This window comes from Peromyscus californicus, unplaced genomic scaffold, assembly GCF_007827085.1.
Source record: "Peromyscus californicus insignis strain IS unplaced genomic scaffold, ASM782708v3 Scaffold_14__1_contigs__length_90479793_seg_2, whole genome shotgun sequence".
Lineage (NCBI taxonomy): Eukaryota > Metazoa > Chordata > Mammalia > Rodentia > Cricetidae > Peromyscus > Peromyscus californicus.
Genome location: NW_026294436.1, coordinates 59,482,254 through 59,504,015, shown reverse-complemented (window position 1 = coordinate 59,504,015; position 21,762 = coordinate 59,482,254). Strand labels below are relative to the sequence as shown.

The following is a 21,762-nucleotide window of genomic DNA, read 5'->3' as shown; positions in this document are numbered from 1 at the left end:
TTTTTTTTTAAATCTCTTCAAGGGCTTCCTTTAGATAATAGTGATTGCAATACAGTAGAATTCTCTATATTTTAATTTCTTAGCATCTGTTGTGCTAAAACTTGACTTAATATGTGAGGCATTTTAAAGTGTAAATATGCATAATAAAATCCAGATCCTGCTTAAATCCCCCACATAATGCTGTTGACTATTAGTGATCTGAAAGATATTTATTCATTAAAGCATAAAGTAATGTTTTTCAATTTTTCATTAATTTGTCTATTTATATTACTTTCTAGAAAGTCATAATTTTGTTTTAACATAATAGTTCTCATTCAGATCTCAAACAAGTTAAATTTGGAAGTAATTTGATGTTAAATGTCTTTAAAAATATCCAACTATTGCAATGATTGTGTATTGCTTTTGTTATACTTGGAGAAAAGAAAAGTGCAATTAAGCTATTAAAACATGGAACAAAAATAAAAGATTTTCATGCTTTTGTTGAACATGATTTTTTGATACAAAAATAGCTCCAGCCATATTTTGCTTTTGTCTCCTTCTACTGTTTATAATTGTAAGCTACAAATTTTGTCTCTTCATGGGAAAGAATAATCTTCATTTTTAATACAAGCAAAAGGTTTACAGAAGCACACACTTATTTCTTCTTACAGAACATTGGTATCAGTTTTATTTCTACTCAGACATAATTTTATACCTCACAAAGATATGTCCAATGAGCCTAGATTGCATCGTCCATATGAACTCCAGCGTCATATATATGGCCATGTGTTGAGTTAGAAAGGCAGTCCTCAGAACTTAAAACCCGTCAGAACTTAAAACTGTATTAGGTTAGAATGGATGTATAAGACTGAGTAAAGAGGTCCCTAGGGAATATGTAGGCAGCATCCATGCTAGTGAACTGCTCTATGTTAGTTAATTAGTTATTCAAAAACGAAGACATAACTATCTAACCTCAAAAAGAAGCATCTTTAATCAATGACAGGTCAACCAAAGTGGGGCGCTGACACAGAGAATCGGATACATTTTTCTTTGGGATGTGATGTGTTAGAAAGATATGAAAAGAGGTAAATTCCATCAACTATAATAGGCTTATATAAAAGTTAAACTCTTTGCAGAATTTCAGGTTGTTATGTGTCTTCCACACTTCCTTAGCGTAAGAAGAGCTTGATATATACTGAGGAAGGAGAGTAGGACAACTGAACAATCCTTGTTTTCTGTGATTAAACCATTATGTTCCTACAAAAGCAAGCGCGCGCGCGCGCGCACACACACACACACACACACACACACACACACACACACACACACACTGTATACTCAGTAAAACACTATGGTCTATAACATAAAATCATTTCAAACCTGAGTCAACATGCTCAGGCAATGTTTCTTGCAAATGTATGTATGGCATGTGCAGGACAAAGTGCAAAGGCTTCTAGAATCACCTCAGCATCATTACATTTGGATTGCAAATGAATTTTGGTTGTTGTGCATTCAGACACATTTAACGACTGCTAAGTATTCTGTGATCCCGTTTGGGGTCAAGCCAATTCTGCTCATTTTAGAAGAAACACAGCTGCCCTGGTCTGAAGGTACAGCTCAGGGACAGCAGAGAGGAACTTTCACTTTGCCCATTCCACCTACACACTTTTCCTCTTCAAGGATGCATGTGCATGATGGTATCCATTCTGGTTTTGATTTTTCTCTATGGAGCTCACTTAGTGCCGCCTCATACAAACATCTGCACACACACACACACACACACACACACACACACACACACACACACACACAGTCAACACATAGTCATAGTGCTAAATTCTCATACTAGTCCTTGTTTTCACTGATACTGATAAAATACTTGACACAGGCTAAATTTATAAAGAATGGTTGTTTATTTAGTTCTTAACTTTATGGAGTGACAGTCCAAATAGCTATAGTACAGATCACAAAGAGCCCTGTGACAAGGGGCGGGAGTATGGTTGGAAGAGAGATATCACATTGCCAAATAAAAGCCAAAGAAGAATTTGGGCTAGGTCTTATAACTCCCTCTTGGTTTAATACACTTGGTTTTCCCAAAATATCACCTTGGGAAAGCTTGCCCTGCCCCTGCCCCCCACCCCCATTTTCATTATAATGCATTTCCCCCCCCCCAAGAAACAGAATAAATGAGAGCTGCCATATGCTTTGTTTCATTCCTGTGTTTATCACAGTATCTAGATGATGATGATGATGATGATGATGATGATAGTTAAACACACAAACAACTTTCTAGATCGAAATTTAAACTTTCTGAGAAAAAGATCCTGTCTTATGTGTCTTTGCATCCCACTAACTAATATGGTTTGTGGTATATATTTATCAATAGGTAACTTAAAAAAAACCAAAAGATAGGAAATTAGGCAAGAAATGAATAAGGAAACAAATAAACAACTAATAAACAGCAGAAGGTAGCTTCCTGATTTGGGGAGTAACTTAGAGTTTCTATTGCTGTGAAAAAACACCATGACCTTAAAAAGCAAGTTGGGGAGGAAAGAGTTTATTTGGCTTACACGTCCATATCACTGTTCATCATCAAAGGAAGTCAGGACAACTACTCAAACAGAGCAGGAACATGAAGGCAGGAGCTAATGCAGAGATCATGGAGGGATGCTGTTTCCTGGCTTGCTCCACATGGCTTGCTCAGCCTGCTTTCTTATAGAACCTGGGATCACCCGCTCAAGGGGTGGCACCACCCACAATGGGCTGGGCCCTCCCCCAGGAGTCACTAATTAAGAAAATGCTCTATAAGCTGACTCCACAGCCTGACCTCATGGTTTCCTCCTCTCAGATGACTATAGTTTGTGTCAAGATGACATAAATCTAGTGAGCACAGGCAGAGAAAAGGCAGAAAACCCAAGGATGAGCAACAAACACTAAAGGCATGATAGGTAAATAATGGCAATTATTTATCATCCTAGTGGTATTGTGAAGGGCCTTAAGAGGCAAAATAATGTCTAAAATAGATACTTGTGCATGCCAGAAATGGAATCAGTTCTGTTGAGTGTTAGCACACAAATAAATAGATACAAAAAGAGGGCTATACCCACCCAAAGTATGCAAAATCCCATAATACAATCTATCAAGCTGAAAATAAACCACTCTTGCTCATGTGGGTCTTCTATAGCTACTTTCTTATATTGTTTTTGAAAATTATATGTAACTCTCATGTGTTGATGTTGTTCGTGTGACACTTAGAGCTTGCTGATGGTGATGAGAGTCATTTGCTACATATCACATACTTACACACCAATTAATAACAGAAGATTTCTAGTTTCAGTCACTTAAGAAACCTTCTGTGTCCAAGCCCTGTTTGCTTACATTCACTCAAGACTTTGCCAAATGAAATCATTTTTAGTCTATAGGACAACAAGGACTGCATCTCTGGAGACTTCCATATTTTAACTATGTGCACATCTTCCCCAGTTCCATTCTGTTTATTTGCAGAAGAATTAGATTAGATTAGACCCTTCCCCAAGATTTACTGCTTGCCTAAAAGTGAATCCCAGTTGCTGCTAATCCAGGTATTTTCGGCAGTTACTAAAAATCATGATACCAAAAACTCAGGCATCCCATTCACCAAATCACAAGCTGGTGCAGACCCAGATTTCCTGATTTTCATCACTAATTCCCTCACTATCCTAAGACCCAGAGCCCTTGACAGTCATCAGTGGTCAATAGCTCCTTCTTTGGGGTGGGACTTCATGAATCCCTCCTGCATCCATGCTGGGATTTTGACTGTTTTGATCTTGTCTAATGCATAGGCAATCACAACCACTATAAGTTCAGGAGTACAATGGCTCTCTTTTCATGCGTGAAAAGCACTATTTCACAGCAGTCTTTGGCAATCTATGGCTTTTACAATCATTCTACCCCTCGCCCCCCTTTTTTAAATCATGGATGATCTCTGAGTCTTGACATGAGGGATGGGATATAAATGTCCCATTTAGGGCTGAGCACTTCACACTCTTATTCACTGCACATTGACCAATGGCAGGTGCTGTGGGACGTTCTGTATGGCAAATGTGTTGCTAATTAGTCAATAAATAAAACACTGATTGGCCATTGGCTAGGTAGGAAGTGTAGGCGGGACAAGGAGGAGAATAAAGCTGGGAAGTGGAAGGCTGAGTCAGAGAGACACTGCCAGCCGCCACGATGACAAACAGCATGTAAAGATGCCGGTAAGCCACGAGCCATGTGGCAAGGTATAGATTAATAGAAATGGATTGATTTAAGCTGTAAGAACAGTTAGCAAGAAGCCTGCCACGGCCATACAGTTTGTAACCAATATAAGTCTCTGTGTTTACTTGGTCGGGTCTGAGTGGCTGTGGGACTGGCAGGTGAGAGAGATTTGTCCTGACTGTGGGCCAGGCAGGAAAACTCAAGCAACAGGCAGGTGTGGGTGGTATTGTGTTCCTTGAAATATTGTGCATCCTAATAAACTTATCTGGGGTCAGAGACAGAACAGCCACAATATTAAACATAGAGGATAGGCAGTGGTAGCACACGCCTTTAATCCCAGCACTTGGGAGGCAGAGGTAGGCAGAAATCCATGTGTTCAAGGATAAAGCCAAGCATGGTGACTCACGGCTTTAATCCTAGAAAGCGAGCCTTTAATCCCAGGGAGTGATGGTAGAAGGCAGAAAGATAGATAAGGCATGAGAACCAGGAACTAGAAGCATTTTGGCCTGGTTAAGCATTTGGCTGGTTAAGCTTTCAGGCTTCTAGCAGCACAGACCCATTTGGATGAGGACTCAGAAGCTTCCAGTCTGAGGAAACAAGACCAGCTGAGGATCTGGCGAGGTGAGGTAGCTGTGGCTTGTTCTGGTTCTCTGATCTTCCAGTGTTCAACCGAATATCTGGCCTGGGTTTGATTTTATTAATAAGACCTTCTAAGATTCCCTCTACAGGCAGATCTCTGTGATACTTGATGTAGCTGGTCTTTCTTGCAGCTGGCAGGATTCACAGCTGGGTAAGACTGTTGACCACTTCTTCCAACCCCAGCACCCTGTATAGCGCCTTCTGACATTATGAAACTTGCTTGTGATGATATATTGTGTACCCTAATAAAATTTGCCTGAAGATCAGAGAACAGAACAAACCAGTAGAGTAAACACAGAGTTCAGGCAGTGGTGGTACACATCTTTAATCTTAGCACTCAGGAGGCAGAGATTCGTCTCTATCTCTGTGAGTTCAAAGCCACCCTGGACTACATGAGATTGACTCAGTCTAGGAGAGAAAACAGAGCAAGGCAGTGGTGGCACACACCTTTAATCCAAGTACTGGGAAGCACACACGCCTTTAATCCCAGGAAGTGATGGCTGGGCAGAGAAAGGTATATAAGGAGTGAGGAGACAAGAACTAAAGGCTTTTCGGCAGAAGCATCCCTTTCAGCTAGAGGCTTTTTCAGGCTGAGGAGTGGGTGAGGTAAGAGGTGGTGGCTGTGGCTTGTTCCTTTGTCTCTCTGATCCTTCAGCATTTACCCCAATATTTGGCTTTGTTTTTTTTTTTTAATTTTTAATTTAATTTCATTTTATGTGCATTGGTATGAGGGTGTTGGATGCCCTGGAACTGGAGTTACAGACAGTTATGAGCTGCCATGCAGGTGCTGGGAATTGAACCGCAGTTCTCTAGAAGAGCAGCCAGTGTTCTAAACCGCTGAGCCATCTCTCCAGTCCCTGGGTTTTTATTAAGTCCATTTAAGAATTTGTGTTACAACTACACAATAGGGCAGATGCATCAATGTAAGAATTGGCTTGATTTCTTTTTGCCCTGTGACACAGGTATGCGGGCGCTTTAGCATTAGGATTTTACTATCAAGTTATTGAGAGACAATTGATATTCCATTTCTGTTGCTCATGTCTATCCATGTGTTAATCAGCAAATGCCATCTTGTATTTCAAATGGTGTGCCAGAGGACACAGATTTGAACTCCTGAGATCCCTTGAAGTATATATACTGTATTGATTTTGAAAACTCACGATGCTAAATATAAAGTCTTAGAAGTTATGCTGGTTCAGGCTATTTAATTTCTTTATTCATATCCCTTAAATACAGCACAAAACAGGTATGTATGTGAGAAAAGAGAGAATGACTACCTAGTACCAATTAGTATCCCAAAGCTATGAGTAGTCTGAGGGATATACAGTAGAAATATTAGGGCAGGCAAGACCTCTCCAAATTCTTTTGTCCAGATTCTTCCCAATTTCATGAGATTTCTCTATTAAATCTTTGCCCCTCTCCTCAAGGACCAAAGTCTGTTACTTCTAAATATTTTGGGTAATCTTATACTTACTTACATCTTTTTCATAAATTTAATACCACACCTTTTCTGACTTTCTCAATCTCTGATGCCATGCATCTCTTTTATTAATTATTCCTAACAATGACATGACATGTATCTTTAGTCTGTATTTCATTCTAACCAAGACTTTTGCTCCATGTAGACAACTACTTTTTTAACATTTTTAATCAACATCTCTAAAATCAAACTCGTATTTTCTTCTCCCCAGACCTTCAATGATCCTTATTCCAATACCTGAAACAATGCTCCTACCCAGAGATCTGAGAGGTCATCTAGATGTCTCTGTACTTTATTTCTATACCCAATAGATCGCAGAGTCTCACAGGCACCTCTATTGCCAACATTCTGGTCCTAACTACTATGATCACTTAATTCTCTGCTTCAATATCTTGCCTGCCTAGTGCCTGAAAAACCACCTCTGGCTCTCTTATAACACAATGGTGATTTTTTTATTTGGCTGCTTGTTAGTGATACATAGAAGATAATGCATACCCTATTTAAAAGTCTTCAATGGCTATTCATCATTCCTAGATATCGCAGACCTCAGCATTCTTACAAAGCCAATACTGTCATCTACTTGCTACCTATGTTCCATTCTTAATGGATTTCTCCTTGTTCCTCAAATAGATTGGGTTCTTATACCATCAATGCTATTCCTTTTACCCAAAATGTTCCCTACACTTCTTGCTCTCCACATCTACCCACGCTTGCTTCAGTTCCAATCTTTTTAGTCTGGAGAGGCCTTTCAGAACCCAACATATAGTGAACTCTCCAACCACTTGCCCCCACGTAATAAATCATCCCTGTAGAAATGCATTTTTCCCCAGGAGCACATATCATAACTTTAAAAGACCATTCAAGGCCTAGGAAAATAGATCTATGGTATGAAAATAATTGATGATTTTGCTCCTCATTGTACTGATAGCTCAACACACATGCCAAAACAAAGCTGGCATTTAATAAATATCTGAAGGAAGATTCAATTGAATTGCTTTCTAGTTTCCTCATTTATGTTTAATTCTTACTCTGCTTTCAATTTAAACACTCCTTTCTGGAATAGAAAATATAATTAGCAGGAGTTGAAAGAGTAGGGTACAGCGACAGGGGTGTTTGGCTGTAGAGTAATGGACATCAGCACATCTATGAGAACAATAATCTTGGCCAAGAATCCCATTTTACACTGGATGGTGGCTGGAGGAAATATGCCTTTCTCTGGCTAATGAGATATTCTGTAGGAACAGCCCTTCAAACAAATTATTTCCTCCACTCCAGCATCAACAACCTTGCTCTTCTATTTCTCCGCATGGTCTCCCTATTTGAACTAACCCTTTTCCTCTAACCCAATCACTTTTCATATCTGCCAGTGCAACACTAAAACGTCCTTCTTTCCGACATAAACCTCACTTCCTTCCCCCAGCAGTCACCCCTTCGCCCAGTCCTTCCCCTGCCACTCTTTTCTTCCTCTTCTTTTCCAGCACAGTGGGGAAGGCAGCCCATGGTCCCTGGTAATACAGGTCTCCTTGGACATCACAACCTGGCTCTGTGTTTGAGAACAATCTTCACAGCTCAGGAGACCCAAGTGTACACACTTCTATGACTGCCAGGTGCATTCAAAATGGGAGGTGTTTGGCTGGTGTTCGGGGAAAGTGAGGGAATACAATCACAGACACTATGCATGCCTAATTGAGACTCCTTGCCAAAATGGGGAAAAGTTATGCTGGTCTTTTGTAATAATTTTACATAACTAACAAAATACTCAAGAAAGCAGATTTTAATGAAGTCAAAAGTCCAAGAAACTATAGGATAAATTTTGTATTTTAACAGAATAAGAAATACAGTAAAAACTATAGCCATTTTTTCTGTATATAGTGGGATTATGAGGGTTTTTTTGAGGGGGAGGGAAATTTTTGGTAGTTGCCCATTCTCTTTAGAACTATAGGTAAATGTTCACGGGTGTTTTGATAGCCTCCAGCATGTCGTTGTCCTGATCCAGAAGGCTCCAGCCAGCTGCACATGGATTGTATGCTTAAACAGGAGGCTTTCATTTCATTTCCTGAGAGACAATTCTGAGGTTTGATTTGTAAGGATTCCACTGTAATTAAATCTCCTGCTCTAACAATGATCACGTGATCTAGACCAGTACTTATGTAGACATCCAGGGTGACCTTCCGCTCCAACACAGGAAGGCTTTTTGGAACAATGTTTTCAACAACTCCAGATATACAAAATGCAAAACCCATGTTAACTAGAAAGCCAGTGCGTCCCTGTCTGCATGATAGTCTGGCAACATCAAGACAGGTACAAATCAGCCATAGATTTCTTCGCCACTTTACAAAGAAAGCTCTTCTAAATGGATATAATCAACTCCCTTTAGACACTAGCATGAATGGGCCCAGACAAGAGTATCTACAACACAAGATTTCAGATAAATTTGAGAGGCTATGAGACATTCATAAAATTCCAGGAAATACATCAAGTACTTGTTGTTTTGGATGGGTCCCAGTTCTTTTCAAAATTCTGTGAACATACACCTTTAAAAAACATTTTTTTTAAGCACAACCAAGAGTCTGGAGGCAATGTATTATTTCATCAGAGTACACGGAAAGATCCTTTTTTTTTTTTTTTCAATTTGGCAAGAATCAATTCAAGATTTATTTGATGTTATCTTTTCTTGCAACAGGAACTAGAGAAGCAATGCCAGGCCCTTTGCAGCCATGTGAGACAAACATTATCTGGAGTTTGAAACATGCAGCTTGGTTTAGAATAAACTTCAGCTGGCTGTAAAAGTATTCAGTCGCATCTCTGTATTTCTCCTTTGCTCGACTCTCTGCTTCAAGAGACAATGCACTGCTTATCATCACTTTAGTTGGGGTTAATTGAAGGAGCTTCCTCTCTTGAGCAATGCTCACTTTTATGTGTGTCTCTTTGTTCACATGGTGGTTTCAAGAAAGGCAGTCACCTTGACAAAGGGGTCATTCTCTCTGCCTTCATATACCATCAGCATTTGACTGTTCAAAGGAATAGGAAGTAGAACAAATTGGATCTGAAAGAGTTGGTTGAGGTGCAAGATATAATCATATTATAGCTGTCATTTCCAAGTGAGGCTCCAAGGAGTACTTCTTATACAACTGATGGAGAACTTTGTAGAAGGATTTCACTTTGATTTCCAAAACTATATCACTTAAGAGAGTCAACTATAAATATCAACAACAAGGTAGATTCTTTAAGCAGATTCTTCAGTGAAACATGAGACTGCCAGCATCCTGGGTGGGCTTATGACCCCACTACCCATGGTCTTCATGTCATTCCAGGAACTATCAGCAATATGCCATGCATGGGCCTCCTGTAAGCTAATCATATGGCTGCAAACAGTCTCTGTGGAATCAGGATTTGCTTGTTTGAAGATCATCTGAGGAGAGCTCCATCTGCTTTGTCTCATTCTTTTCTTTGTGTCAGTATGGTCATAGTCAGATTTCTGTAACCCTTAGAATTCCCCTGCAGAGTCACCTGTGATGGGTCTGGGGAACCCAGGCAGAACTAGCTTCGCCCTTCTGCCTCCTTACCACCATTTCTGTCATCGCCATCTCAGGACCTTAGGATAACTACTGACTGTCAATTATCTGCTTTTCACTATGATTTAATATAGCCTACTTCCAGGAGGAGGTGGAATCTCTAGTCTATCTCTGACTTAAGAACGGGGTGGATCTTGAAAGAGTCACACTACACAGCATGGGAAAAAAAGACAACTATTCTAAGATGGTCTGGCAACGTGAGGACGGATGCAGATCCGCCACAGGTTTCTTCACCCACTTTACATAGGATGCACCTCTCAATGAGTATTATTAATTTCCTTTAGACACAAGCATCAACAGACCCAGGCAAGAATTAGAACACAAGAATTCAGAAAATTCTAGGAAATACATCAGGTTTGTGTGTGTGTGTGTGTGTGTGTGTGTGTGTATGAAAGAGAGAGAGAGAGAGAGAGAGACAGAGACAGAGACAGAGAGAGAGACAGAGAGAGACAGAGAGAGAGAGAGAGAGAGAGAGAGAGAGAGAGAGAGAGAGAGAGAGAGAGAGAGCGCATGAGTGCATTCTCATACAGGCTGGCTGCCAAAGGTGAAGAAAAGAGAAAGAGAAGGTAGAGGGTACAATTAAAAGGGCATCATAATAATCAGACTACAGCCCACAGCTCCAGAGAAGCTAGGAAACAAGAAGGACCCTAAGAGGGACACATGGATCACCTTGGGAAGGGGAAACAGATGAGGTCTCCATAAGTAAACTGGGGACTCGGGGAGGGAGCAATGGAGGGGAGGGGGTGGGAGATGAGAACATAAGGGAACCAGAGGAGGGATGGAGTGGGAGAGCAATGAAAGAGCTATCTTAATAGAGGGAGACATTATGGGGTCAGGGAGAAACCTGGTGCTAGGGAAATTCCTAGGAATTCACAAAGATGACCCCAGCTTAGACTACTAGCAATAGTGGAGAGGGTGCCTGAACTGGCCCTGGTAATCAAACTGGTGAATGCCGTAATTGTCATCATAGAGCCTTCAAGCAGTAACTGATGGAAGCAGATGCAGAGATCCAGAGCCAATCATTAGGCTGAGCTCCAGGAGTCCAGTGGAAGAGAGGGAAGAGGGATTATATGAGCAAGGGGTGGGGGTCAAGATCATGATGGAGATATCTACAGAGACAACTGAACCAAGCTCATAGGAACTCACAATCTTTAGACCAACAGCTGTGGAACCTGCATGGGATCAGACTAGGCCCTCTGTATATGGGAGACAGATGTATAGCTTGGTCTGTTTGAGCGGACCCTAGCAGTGGGATCAGGATCTATGCATGGTGTATGAGCTGGCTTTCTGGAGCCCATTACCTATGGTGGGATGCCTTGCTCAGCCTTGATGCAGTGGGGAGGGGCTTGGCCCTGCCTCAACTGAACGTACCAGGCTTTGCTGACTCCCCATGGGAGCCCCTACTCTTTTGGAGGAGAGGATGGGGAGTGGGCCCGAGTGGAGAAGGCTGGGGGGGATTGGGAGGAGGAGTGGGAAGGGGGTCTGTGGTTGGTATGTAAAATGAATAACATTTCTTAAATAAAAAAGGGGGGCATCATAAGGGACATGTTTAGGGGTGCAAGCCTTGTGTATCTCAATTGTGGCAATAAAGTAATACATTTAATGAAAAGGATAAGGACCTTCTAGCCAAACAAGTACATATGCAACCTCCTCCACCCTAGAAGAGGAGTGCATGTGAACCTGGTAGAATCTGAAACAGTCCATAGAATACACCAATGTAATTTCCATTGCCAGTTTACTCTTGTTGAGATATGATCTTGGGGAAATCTGATAAGGTATTTAGGACATCAGTGTACTATTTTGCAATCTATGATGAATCTATACTTATTTAAAAAATGAAGCAAAACTTAAAGATCAAAAAGGCCTGAGTGTCCATTTCATCTGGTTTCCAAAGTCTGTGCTCTGTTTGGAAAGCTCGACACTCTTGTGATGGATGACCTTCGTTGCCAACTTGACTAGATCTCCAATGAACTGAACATAACTTGCCAGACATTCCTGTGAAGGTTTTCTTGATGAGATTATCTGATGTGAGCAGACCCACCCTAAGTGTGGATGACCCTTCTGGTGGGATCCCAAATAAGAGAGAGATGGGAAAGGGAACTTTGCTCTTTGCCTGACTGCCTTCACTCTTGCTGCAAGTTCATCTTCCCTATTGCTGCCTCGGCTGCTTCCTCCACTGATATCAAAACCAGCTAATTCAGGCTTCTGATGTAGACTGAAGACTAGCAACTCTCCTGGAACCTTCCAACCCTTTGGTTCCAGATTTGGACTGCTTAGGACACACAGCCTTGTGACTATGCAGCTGTCTGATTCTCAGCCTCTTCAGTGTGAGGCTGCCATTGTTGGACAACCCACACCATATAGTATGTCAATTTAATAAATTTCCCTTTAATATACTCTCATTCTATTGGTTCTATTGCTCGAGAGAACCACAGAACACAGAAGTGCATTTTTATCCATCTAGGTTTTTTTCATCCCACATCAACTGAGGCAACTTTTCAGGTTAAGCCCAGTCCCAACAATAACACAGAAACAGACTTTTGCCTTTCTATGTGGGATGCTCTGCTACCCCAGAGCAACCTGACCCTATCTGTCCTTACTAATCCTAAATCAACTTCCTTACATAATTCTACCCAACTAAATGTAGGAATGTCCCTAGCTGTTCTCTGCAGCACAGTACTTTCCAATATTTGAGAATCACCTCACTCACCAGCTCACGATGAGCACCCTTACCGCTCCAACATACTTTAGTACTTCCTGCTGCTTCAGTGACTATCTTACTCCCTTCAAGGAATGATCTTACACTGACCACAGCGGGCCAAGATCACTTCATTTCACATTCACCATTCACAAAAAATGGCAAACATAGCAAATCTTTACTCTAAGATTAATTGCCAGAGTAGTCTGACATAAGTAGCTATTCTTTTTTAAAATGTGTTTTCAACCGAAATAGAAGTACATCACTTTCTTTTCTCTGTTTCCTCTCTCTAGCACCTTCCAGCCTTCCAGCTATCCTGCCTTAAACTCTTCCCATATCTCCTCATTTTCATTATTATTGTCTTACACATGCATACACACACACACACACACACACACACACACTTTTGCTGGTGGTATGAATATTCTTTTCAAGGCTGATGACTCTACATTACATAACCAACAAGGGGTCTCATCCCTGAAAGAGGTTATTGCTCCTTCTCCCAGCTTCTAGGGGTAGAACCTGGCAAATTTTCCCCCTCCCATGTTAATATGCCCATTGATATAGGTATTGTTCCACAGCAAGCATGTATTCTTTCTATCCATTTTATTAAACATAAATTCTTTTCTCATACAACATAATCTGAATACAGTTTCCACTCCCTCTATTCCTCCCAGTATTGCCCCACCTCCTCTCCCATCCAAATCCATTCCCTTTCTGTCTCTCATTAGCAAAGATCAGGCTTCAAAGAGATAACAATAAGACACAATGAAATAAAATAAAATAAAACAAAAACCATCACATTGATATTGGACAAGCCAAGCCAAAAGGAAAATAAAGAGTCTCAAGAGTAGGCACAAGAATCAGAGACACTTTCGTTCACACATTCAGGAGTTCCATAAAAGTACTAAACTGAAAGTTGCAGTTTATATGCAGGGAACCTGGTGCAGACCCCATGTAGGCCATGTGAAATATATGAGATTTGATGGTATCTCTCATTTTGTGAATACTAAAGATATCTATACATACATAGATATGTGTGTGTGTGTGTGTGTGTGTGTGTGTGTGTGTGTGTGTGTGTGTGTAAATTATGTAATTGGTAAAATACCCTTTGTATCTTTAAACAGCTATTTTGGTCTCAGCATTTTGAAAGGAAAATACACACATACATTATTAAAGGGCCACTTAAATTATCCTCTTGCATATTCAAGAGAATGTGTTGAGTATATTTCTATTCACCTACAGATCCCCACACTACTGACTATAGATCTTGTTCTTGAAATACACAAAACCACTTAATATTTTTTAAATTTCAAGGGCTGAGGTGAATTAAAAAATAATTTTTTAACTGTTCTTTTTTTCCACTTATGTATTTATGTGTGGGGTGAGTGGAATTCAAAGAACAACTCATAGGAGTCAGTTCTCTCTTTCCACCACATGGGTTCCAGGGACGATATTCAGGTTGTCAGCCTTGGTGGCAGGTAGCCTAATCTACTAAGCCATCTTGCCAGCCCATACCTTTTCTAATATTAAAATCTTTCAGGGTACTTTCATGGCTGTAATGATTAATCCTGGTTGTCAATTTGACAGGACTTAGAATCACCTTGGAGACAAACCTCTAGGGCTGTCTGTTGGGAAGAAGTCTCTGGAGTGTGTCATTGAGATAGGAAGATGCATCCTGAATGTGGGTGGTGGAATTCAATGGGCTGGGGTTGAGGACTGAAGAAAAAGGAGAAAGTGAGTGGAATACTAGCACTCAGCTCTGCTTCCTGAGTGTGGATACAATGGGACTGGCTGCCTTACAGTCTGGCTACCATGCCTTCCCAGCCATGATGGACTGTACTTTCAAACCCAAATAAACTTCTTCTCAAGGAACTTCTGTCAGGCACTTTATCAAAGCAATAGAAAAGTAAGCAGTATAGCAACCTACAGATCCCCACACTACTGCCTCCAGATCTTGTTCTTGAAATACACAAAACCACTTAATATCTTTGAAATTTCAAGGGCTGAGGTGAATTTTAAAAAGGCTATAATGTGCCACAGAAACTGAAAGTTACATATCCAATTGATAGAGTATTTGGGGGGAACCTCCAAATTTTGAACACTTACCTCTGTGTAAACACAACAGAACACAAAATAATTCAGAAACAAATATACATGGGGTGCCATCTGGAACCACTAAGTAAGTCCAGTGAAGGCAAACAAAGTAGGAGTTCTACATCTGATTAAGAGAGCTAATTATTTACTCCTTTAATAAATTTATTGCCCAATTAAATTTCAGCTGTTGTAATCAGGAGCAATAAGCAAGGAAAGTTGATGACCGTATCGAGCATCATACGTCAAAGCCATCCACTGTTTTTTCTGTTCATGCGTAATGTAATTTCAACTCAGGATCTAGTTTCCGTGATAAGCAAGGTTCATAGCAGGTATTTAAAATAACCATCATAGCAGAGGTTGTAAGTCAGAGAAAGAACATTTTCCTAGCCTGTGCAGAGACCTGGATTCAATGCCAGCACTCCTCCTCACACACTCTGCTACCATTACAAAGAAAAGGGAAAAAAAGAAAAGAAAAGAAAGAAATGGAATGAAATAAAAAAAAACTCTCTTTACACAACCATACTCAAGCCAAACCTGGAAGTTTTCTACATAAACCACAATGTTCCTAGTCTTAAGTACATTCATTTAACTTCAGCAGAATAAAAGAATGTAAGGGTGGTCTAGCAGACATTTATGGCACCAGGTTGAAAAAATTTATTATATCTGCTAGCCAACTGTATCATTTCACTAATGCTGGCCTGTCGTCATGGAAAATTACTGGGAAATGTTTAGTGTGTGTGTGTCAGAGAGTCTGTCTTCCTCGGATTGCTGAAGGGTCGAGCGTGTATGTGCGAGAGACACTTTCTGCATCTCACTGAGCAAAAGAGGTTTGTTAATGCCGTCAAAGCAAGAAGTAAGAAGATGATCACGGAGAAATAGAACGAATGTGAAAACAATGGCTGGTAGAGAGACGAGAACATATAAACAATTCACCACCGCACACAAAGTTCATGTTCAGGGTGAGGAGGGGAATGTCATGAGAGGACCAAGGGGCTGTGTAATAAAAAGAGACACAAACAAGTATTCCTACTATTGAACAAGGTTTACATTTAGAACTCAAACAGGACAAGAAGTAGAAGCAGGGATCAAAGCTAGGATTAAGGAAGCACTGAAGGGCTGCAGACATATTTATTGAGGACTACATCTCTGTCTACTTCTCTGGGGAATGAAGATGATCACAGGGACGTCTCTTTTTTTTCTTCTCCCGTCCTTTCTCTCTCCTTAAGTAGTGGAAACGTTGTCTATCTCTTCATTTTGGTCAGGATGGACCAAAAAGAGGTCAGTAGCTAGACTAGTGTTTTTCAGGACACTGTGACTTTGGCCTAGGCAGAACACAGTCACCCTCCCCCTCCTCTTTCTAGTCAACTGATGCCTGGGCTCACAGCTGTAGTTGGATGTCTTGTTTCCCTTCTTCCAGCCACCACAGCCTTTATGATCTAAACCCTCTTTTTTTTTTGGGCGGGGGGCGGGGGGGGAGAGTCGGACTTAAAGTCTGGTTCAACCATATCTATGCATTTACATTATTAAATGAATCGTATAACATTAGAAATTCCTTAATTTCTAGTTTGTCCTACCTGTAGATATCAGAAGATTTCCATTTGTGTATGAATAGAATGTACTGTTAGTACACTTCTTTGAAGGTTGGGTGAGAGGCATTCTAAGTATTTGTTGCAAAAGCAAGCTCTGTACTGGATTTGTGGAATTGAAAACTGACACCTGGATATAAATGGTATATACCCAGGGTCCCTGCAGACAGCTCATGCAGTGGTGCCTCCACAAAAGAAAAGGAAGTAATAACACTCACCTCAAAAGCCAATGTCAAGGTGTACAATGAGGTAACCAACTTTAAGTGGTTAATTTCTCTAGGGTCTTCATAATTTCTTTTGTTTTTGTTTTTCAAGACAGGGTTTCTTTGTGCGTAGCCTTGGCTGTCCTGGAACTCGTTCTGTAGACCAAGCTGGCCTCAAAGTCAGGGGCTGAGTGGGTGGATATGGAGGAGGAAAGAGGCAGGGGCAAGAAGAGGTACTTTTTTTAATTGGTCTTCTTGCTGTGCAAGGAGAATGCTGATCTTCAAATGCAATACGGTAAGCATTGGTGGAAAGTATGAGAAGATAAGTCTGGTAGCACAGGCTAGGCAGAAACAGGCAGATCTCTGTGAGTTTGAGGCCTGGTTTATATAGCAAGCTCTAGGAGAGCCAGGGATATAAAAGGGTCCCTGTCTCAGAAAACAAAAGAAAGAAAAGTATGAGGCAAAAATCTTAGGAGCTCAAGTGCACCTCCCTTAGGCTAACAACTCTGCACCATGCCCTTAGATTCTGCTTTCTGGGACACTGACAATGAAGCCAGAGACTATTTTCTAAAGTAACAAGCAACCCTCAACTTCTAGGTAAGACAGTACCTTGGAAATCTGACCTTAAACTCTGTGAAAGAAAACAGAGATACTTCTACAATAGACTGTGTCTGGAAATGAAGTCATTAAGACAGATGGGGGCCTCAGCAGGAAAGCAGGCAACAGAACTGAGAATCTGAGCCCATGGAAGCTCCAAGGAATCAGCACAGGAAACTGAAGGTAAGTGCTGCTCCTCACATACACTGGACAGCGCCAAGACCCTTAAGGACAGGCCAAGGTGGAATGCAGGGCTCCTAAGAAAGGAATTCCCCTTCCTCATGAACAGGTATCATGCGAACATAGAGACGACAGAAACCAATGATTCCCACCAGCCCCTTTCCCACTTGGGTCCTGCTAGAGCCAAAGGGATCTGAGAAAATGCCTTTCAACTCAGAGCAGATGTGTCAGGAATTCTCTCCATAAGTTAGTGTTGCCATTAACATTCTTTAGCAGTGGGCAGTAGTCAATGGAGAGACACGTATCTGGCCAAAGTACTGGGAGTAAGTGATTATTTATTATATGTTCAGTCCTAAATGGAACATTTATTCCAATCCCTCCCTGCCCAAAGCTCAGGAAATGTCTTGGAAGAAGGATTGGAAAGGGCCTGAGACTGGTGAAGTGTGCTATGAAATGCGATCTTCTGGGACATGACATGGCATCATTGCACTCATGAACTCACAGATGCCTAGGTTACCTGCATAAAACCTCTCTCCAGGACATCAAGGCACTCACAGTCCAGTATCGGTGGGTGCAGCTCATGAGGCCCCACATCTAGCCAAGGAGCTATTGGCAATTCATGACTGCCAAGGTCTGTTGGGATCATATTTCTTTAGGGGTGTGGCGAATAGGTTGCCTGTATTCTGATGGATGAACCACACCCACTGTTAGGAAGGTACCGCTCACTAGACTCAGAGAACGAGAGAGAGAGAGAGAGAGAGAGAGAGAGAGAGAGAGAGACAGAGAGAGACAGAGAGAGAGACAGAGAGACAGACAGACAGACAGACAGACAGACAGACAGAGAGAGACAGACAGACAGAGAGACAGAGAGAGACAGAGACAGAGTAAGGAAAGCAAAGAGAGCAAAAGTTTGTATGAAAGTAGCAGGGTGTGTATTTGGGGAATGGGAGAGTAGATATGGAGTGGATATGATTAATATATGTTATGTATATATCTGATGGTTCAAATAATAAAATTAAAATTTTTAATTAAAAACCTCTCAAATTAGTTTCGTGGACCATGTGATTGGTGTCACACTATTATTCAAATTATGATTATAGAAAGCTTATTTGTACAGACAGTATATCTGTGTACATATACATGTTCGTGTATGTGTACATGCATGTGGAGGTGAGAGGTCAACACTGAATGTCTTCCTTGATTGCTCTCCACCTTATTTTTTGAGACAGAGTTTCTCACTGAGCCTACAGCTTGCTAATGCTGCTAGACTGGCTGACTGGCCAGTGAGTTCCAAGGGTCCTCTTGTTTCTCCCTCCCCAGGGCTGGAGTGATGGCCATGCACTGCTAAGACCAGCTTTTGATAAGGGTGTTGCGGGTGCGAACTCAAGTCCTCATGCTTACGTGGGAAGTACGTACTGACTGAGCTGTCTCCTCAGCTCCAAAGCCTGATATTCAAAAGCAAATAATATCCAAAGGAATTTGATCAGGCTGGCATGTTAAACACACACCATAAGTGCTCGTGGGTCTCCACTTGGTAAATGGTCTTGTTGTACTTACGGCATGTCAAGGACAGGCAATACTAAGGAGGAAAAATGTCATGAGGTTGGAGAAGTTGAGGATGATGATGATTGAGAGAATATGTCACAGTACACAGGCCAGAGAAATGAGGAGGAGAAACACCACAATGTAAGCCCATAAGACATCTGACATAAGGAAACAGTTGCTGGTAAAGCAGGATGGAAGGGGAACAAAGGGTCTGATGGCCTTTTATCAGGAGGATGATGTCAGAAAGAGCTCTGCTCACTGCTGCTGTGGCATAAGAGTCTAAGCCACCTAGAGGCACTGAGCACAGCTGTAGCATGAATCTTAACAGTTCTTATTAATAAGATCAAACCCGAGGCCAGTTATTGGGGTAAATGCTGGAAGGTCAGAGTACCAGAACAAGCCACAGCTACCTCACCTTGCCGGATCCTCAGCTGGTCTTGCTTCCTCAGACTGGAGGCCTCTGAGTCCTCATCCAGAATGGTTCTCAGCTGAATTGCTGCTAGAAGCCTGAATGCTTAAGCAGCCAAATGTTGCTAGTTTCTGGTCCTCACGCCTTATATACCTTTCTGCTTTCTACCACCACTCCCTGGGATTAAAGGCTTGATTTCTGGAATTAAAGGCATGATGAGTCACCATGCCTGTCTGTATCCTTGAACTCATGGATTTCTGCCTCTGGAATGCTAGGATTAAAGGCTATTACTGCCTAACTAGTGGCTTTTTTGTTCTCTGACCCCAGATAAGTTTATTAAGGTACACAATATTTTGGGAAACACAATACCACACACAGCCAGGTGGTTGGAGGGTGGAGAGCTGAAAGATGGTAAAGTAGCCAGAACTATATAGAACTAAAAACAAACATACAAACACAGCCAAAACTCAAACCAGCTTCTCTGCCGAAAACCTTGAAAGAGACCTGTGCGGCACACATATCTGCAAACAGCAATTAGCAATGGACTGTCCACGTGAACAGCGACTTCATGGGCTGCTCAGTGCTCTCAGTAAAGGGGCCTTTGGGAAACTAACTGTGCAACTCCAACATAACAGTCAAAGAAGGGGGAAAGCAGGTACGAGCAACCCACACCATTCTCCAGTTACTACTGCAGCCGTGTTAATCAGTTTAACTCATTTTCTAGGAACTCATGCAACACAGTTGGTTATTCAGAAACAAGCACAGTAATTTTATAATCTGAAGGTTTTTTACTAAGCCTACGGAACCAATCTGTGAGTGATTCAACGTCTACAGGTTTTTTGTTTTTAATTCTGAAATTCACCTTCAATCTATTTGCAGGTGAAAGTGGACAAGCTTTACAGGGATTCCATGAACCAACTCAACGGAACAGTGAAATGGGAGAGTCAGGGAGCTTTAAAATCGCTACACCGTGAAAGTCAATACATTTTTGTTTGAAGAACCTGATGGCTAAATGTTGCTGAAAACATGAATCAATTAAATTCCTCTAGGAAGCTAGAGGAACACAGATGGTTAATCCAATTCATTTTCTCTAACGCCACACGGTATATGGGTTTCAGGGTGCTGTATCATGTGACACACTACAGCCTTCTTCCAGATTAAGTTTGCTGGTATGTCAAGTACCGCCCAGAGTGAAGATTACTAAGACTATAAAGTATGCCTGTGCAATTCAATCCTGAGAAGCGTGAATTTAGACTTCTCATTCTCTCTGCCCTACCTGCCCTCCCCCTCCACTAAGTTGGATTAGAGCTGGTTAATTACACAGGGGTGTAGGAGTGTTTTCCTTCTACCTTTACCCACGTTTTCCTTCCTTTGAACTTCTAACAGGATTGACTTCCAAGGGTTAGCTTCATTTTAATACTCTTTTTACAAACAACTTGGGATTCTTTTCTTCATTTTTCTCAACATGAAATAAAATGAAAAGTTAAAAAAAAATTCAACTCACAGTTGTCCATGGATATTTCAGATGCATTTAGATGTAATGTTAATCATTCAATACACTAAAGAAAAGAATGGAATGCAGCTCAATAACTCTACCCCTCCCCACCCAGAATCCCTCTCTATCACCCCAGAAACTCACCATGTCATAATAGGAGTATATTTTAAGACTCAGAAGCAATATACACATTTAACTAACTATACGCTGCAAAGACTTGACTCTATGAACTTAATGATAGTCAATAATCCTAAATAAACTCTAAGGATTTTTGTTTTTCAAACCTCACTACAGTGGACTGCATTAAGTAACTATGTGGTTTTCACGAAGTCTTAATTCCTTGATAAACAGGAATCGGGCCCTCAGGATTGTGGTTTGTGAAATTAGGGTGTGTTTAGATTTGGAGACTGCCCAAAATTCATTCACATCTAGAAGGGAAAGCTCACTGCCAAACATATGCAATCAGAGAGAGAGAGAGGGAGAGAGGGAAAAAAAAAGATTACATTCTAAATAAGGTTTGTATAACAAATACTTCCATCTGTTTCAGAGAGATCAAATACAACTACTTTAAAACAGTCCATTGGCATTTAAGCATCTGGCAAAAAGAAAGTGTATTTACGAGAAGGCATTCACATTAACTGTAGATTTTGTCCCCAAGGGTAAGTAGTGGAATGCCATGAAAGATTACCTCTCATATATTTGTTAAAAATGGAATTAAAACATTAATTTTTTTCTACATGAAGTTTGTGTGCCCCTTAAATGTCCTTATTTGCAAGGCAAAATTAAGCCTATTCAGAGATCACACAGAAAACAAAACAAAACAAACTCAGGTTGCTTTATTTAAATTAATTATTTTAAATAAGTCAACACAGTAAAATTGAAAAGATTTCCAAAGAAAATCTATGCTAAGTCTAAGCATATGCATGGCGAACCCCTCCCGACATCCTTCATAGAAATAAGGTATGTTACATGGAATCACAAATAACATGTAACTTACATGCCAGATAAGACTATATTTCCACAAACCTGGGTCTTTTCTG

The 21,762-nt window shown here is 41.0% G+C and overlaps 1 protein-coding gene across 3 annotated transcripts in view; it reads right to left on the bottom strand.

Annotated features, from left to right (window-relative positions):
* Fmn2 (formin 2) overlaps positions 1-21,762 on the bottom strand; it is a 308,323-nt gene that overhangs the window by 115,756 nt on the left and 170,805 nt on the right. The window lies entirely within an intron of this gene.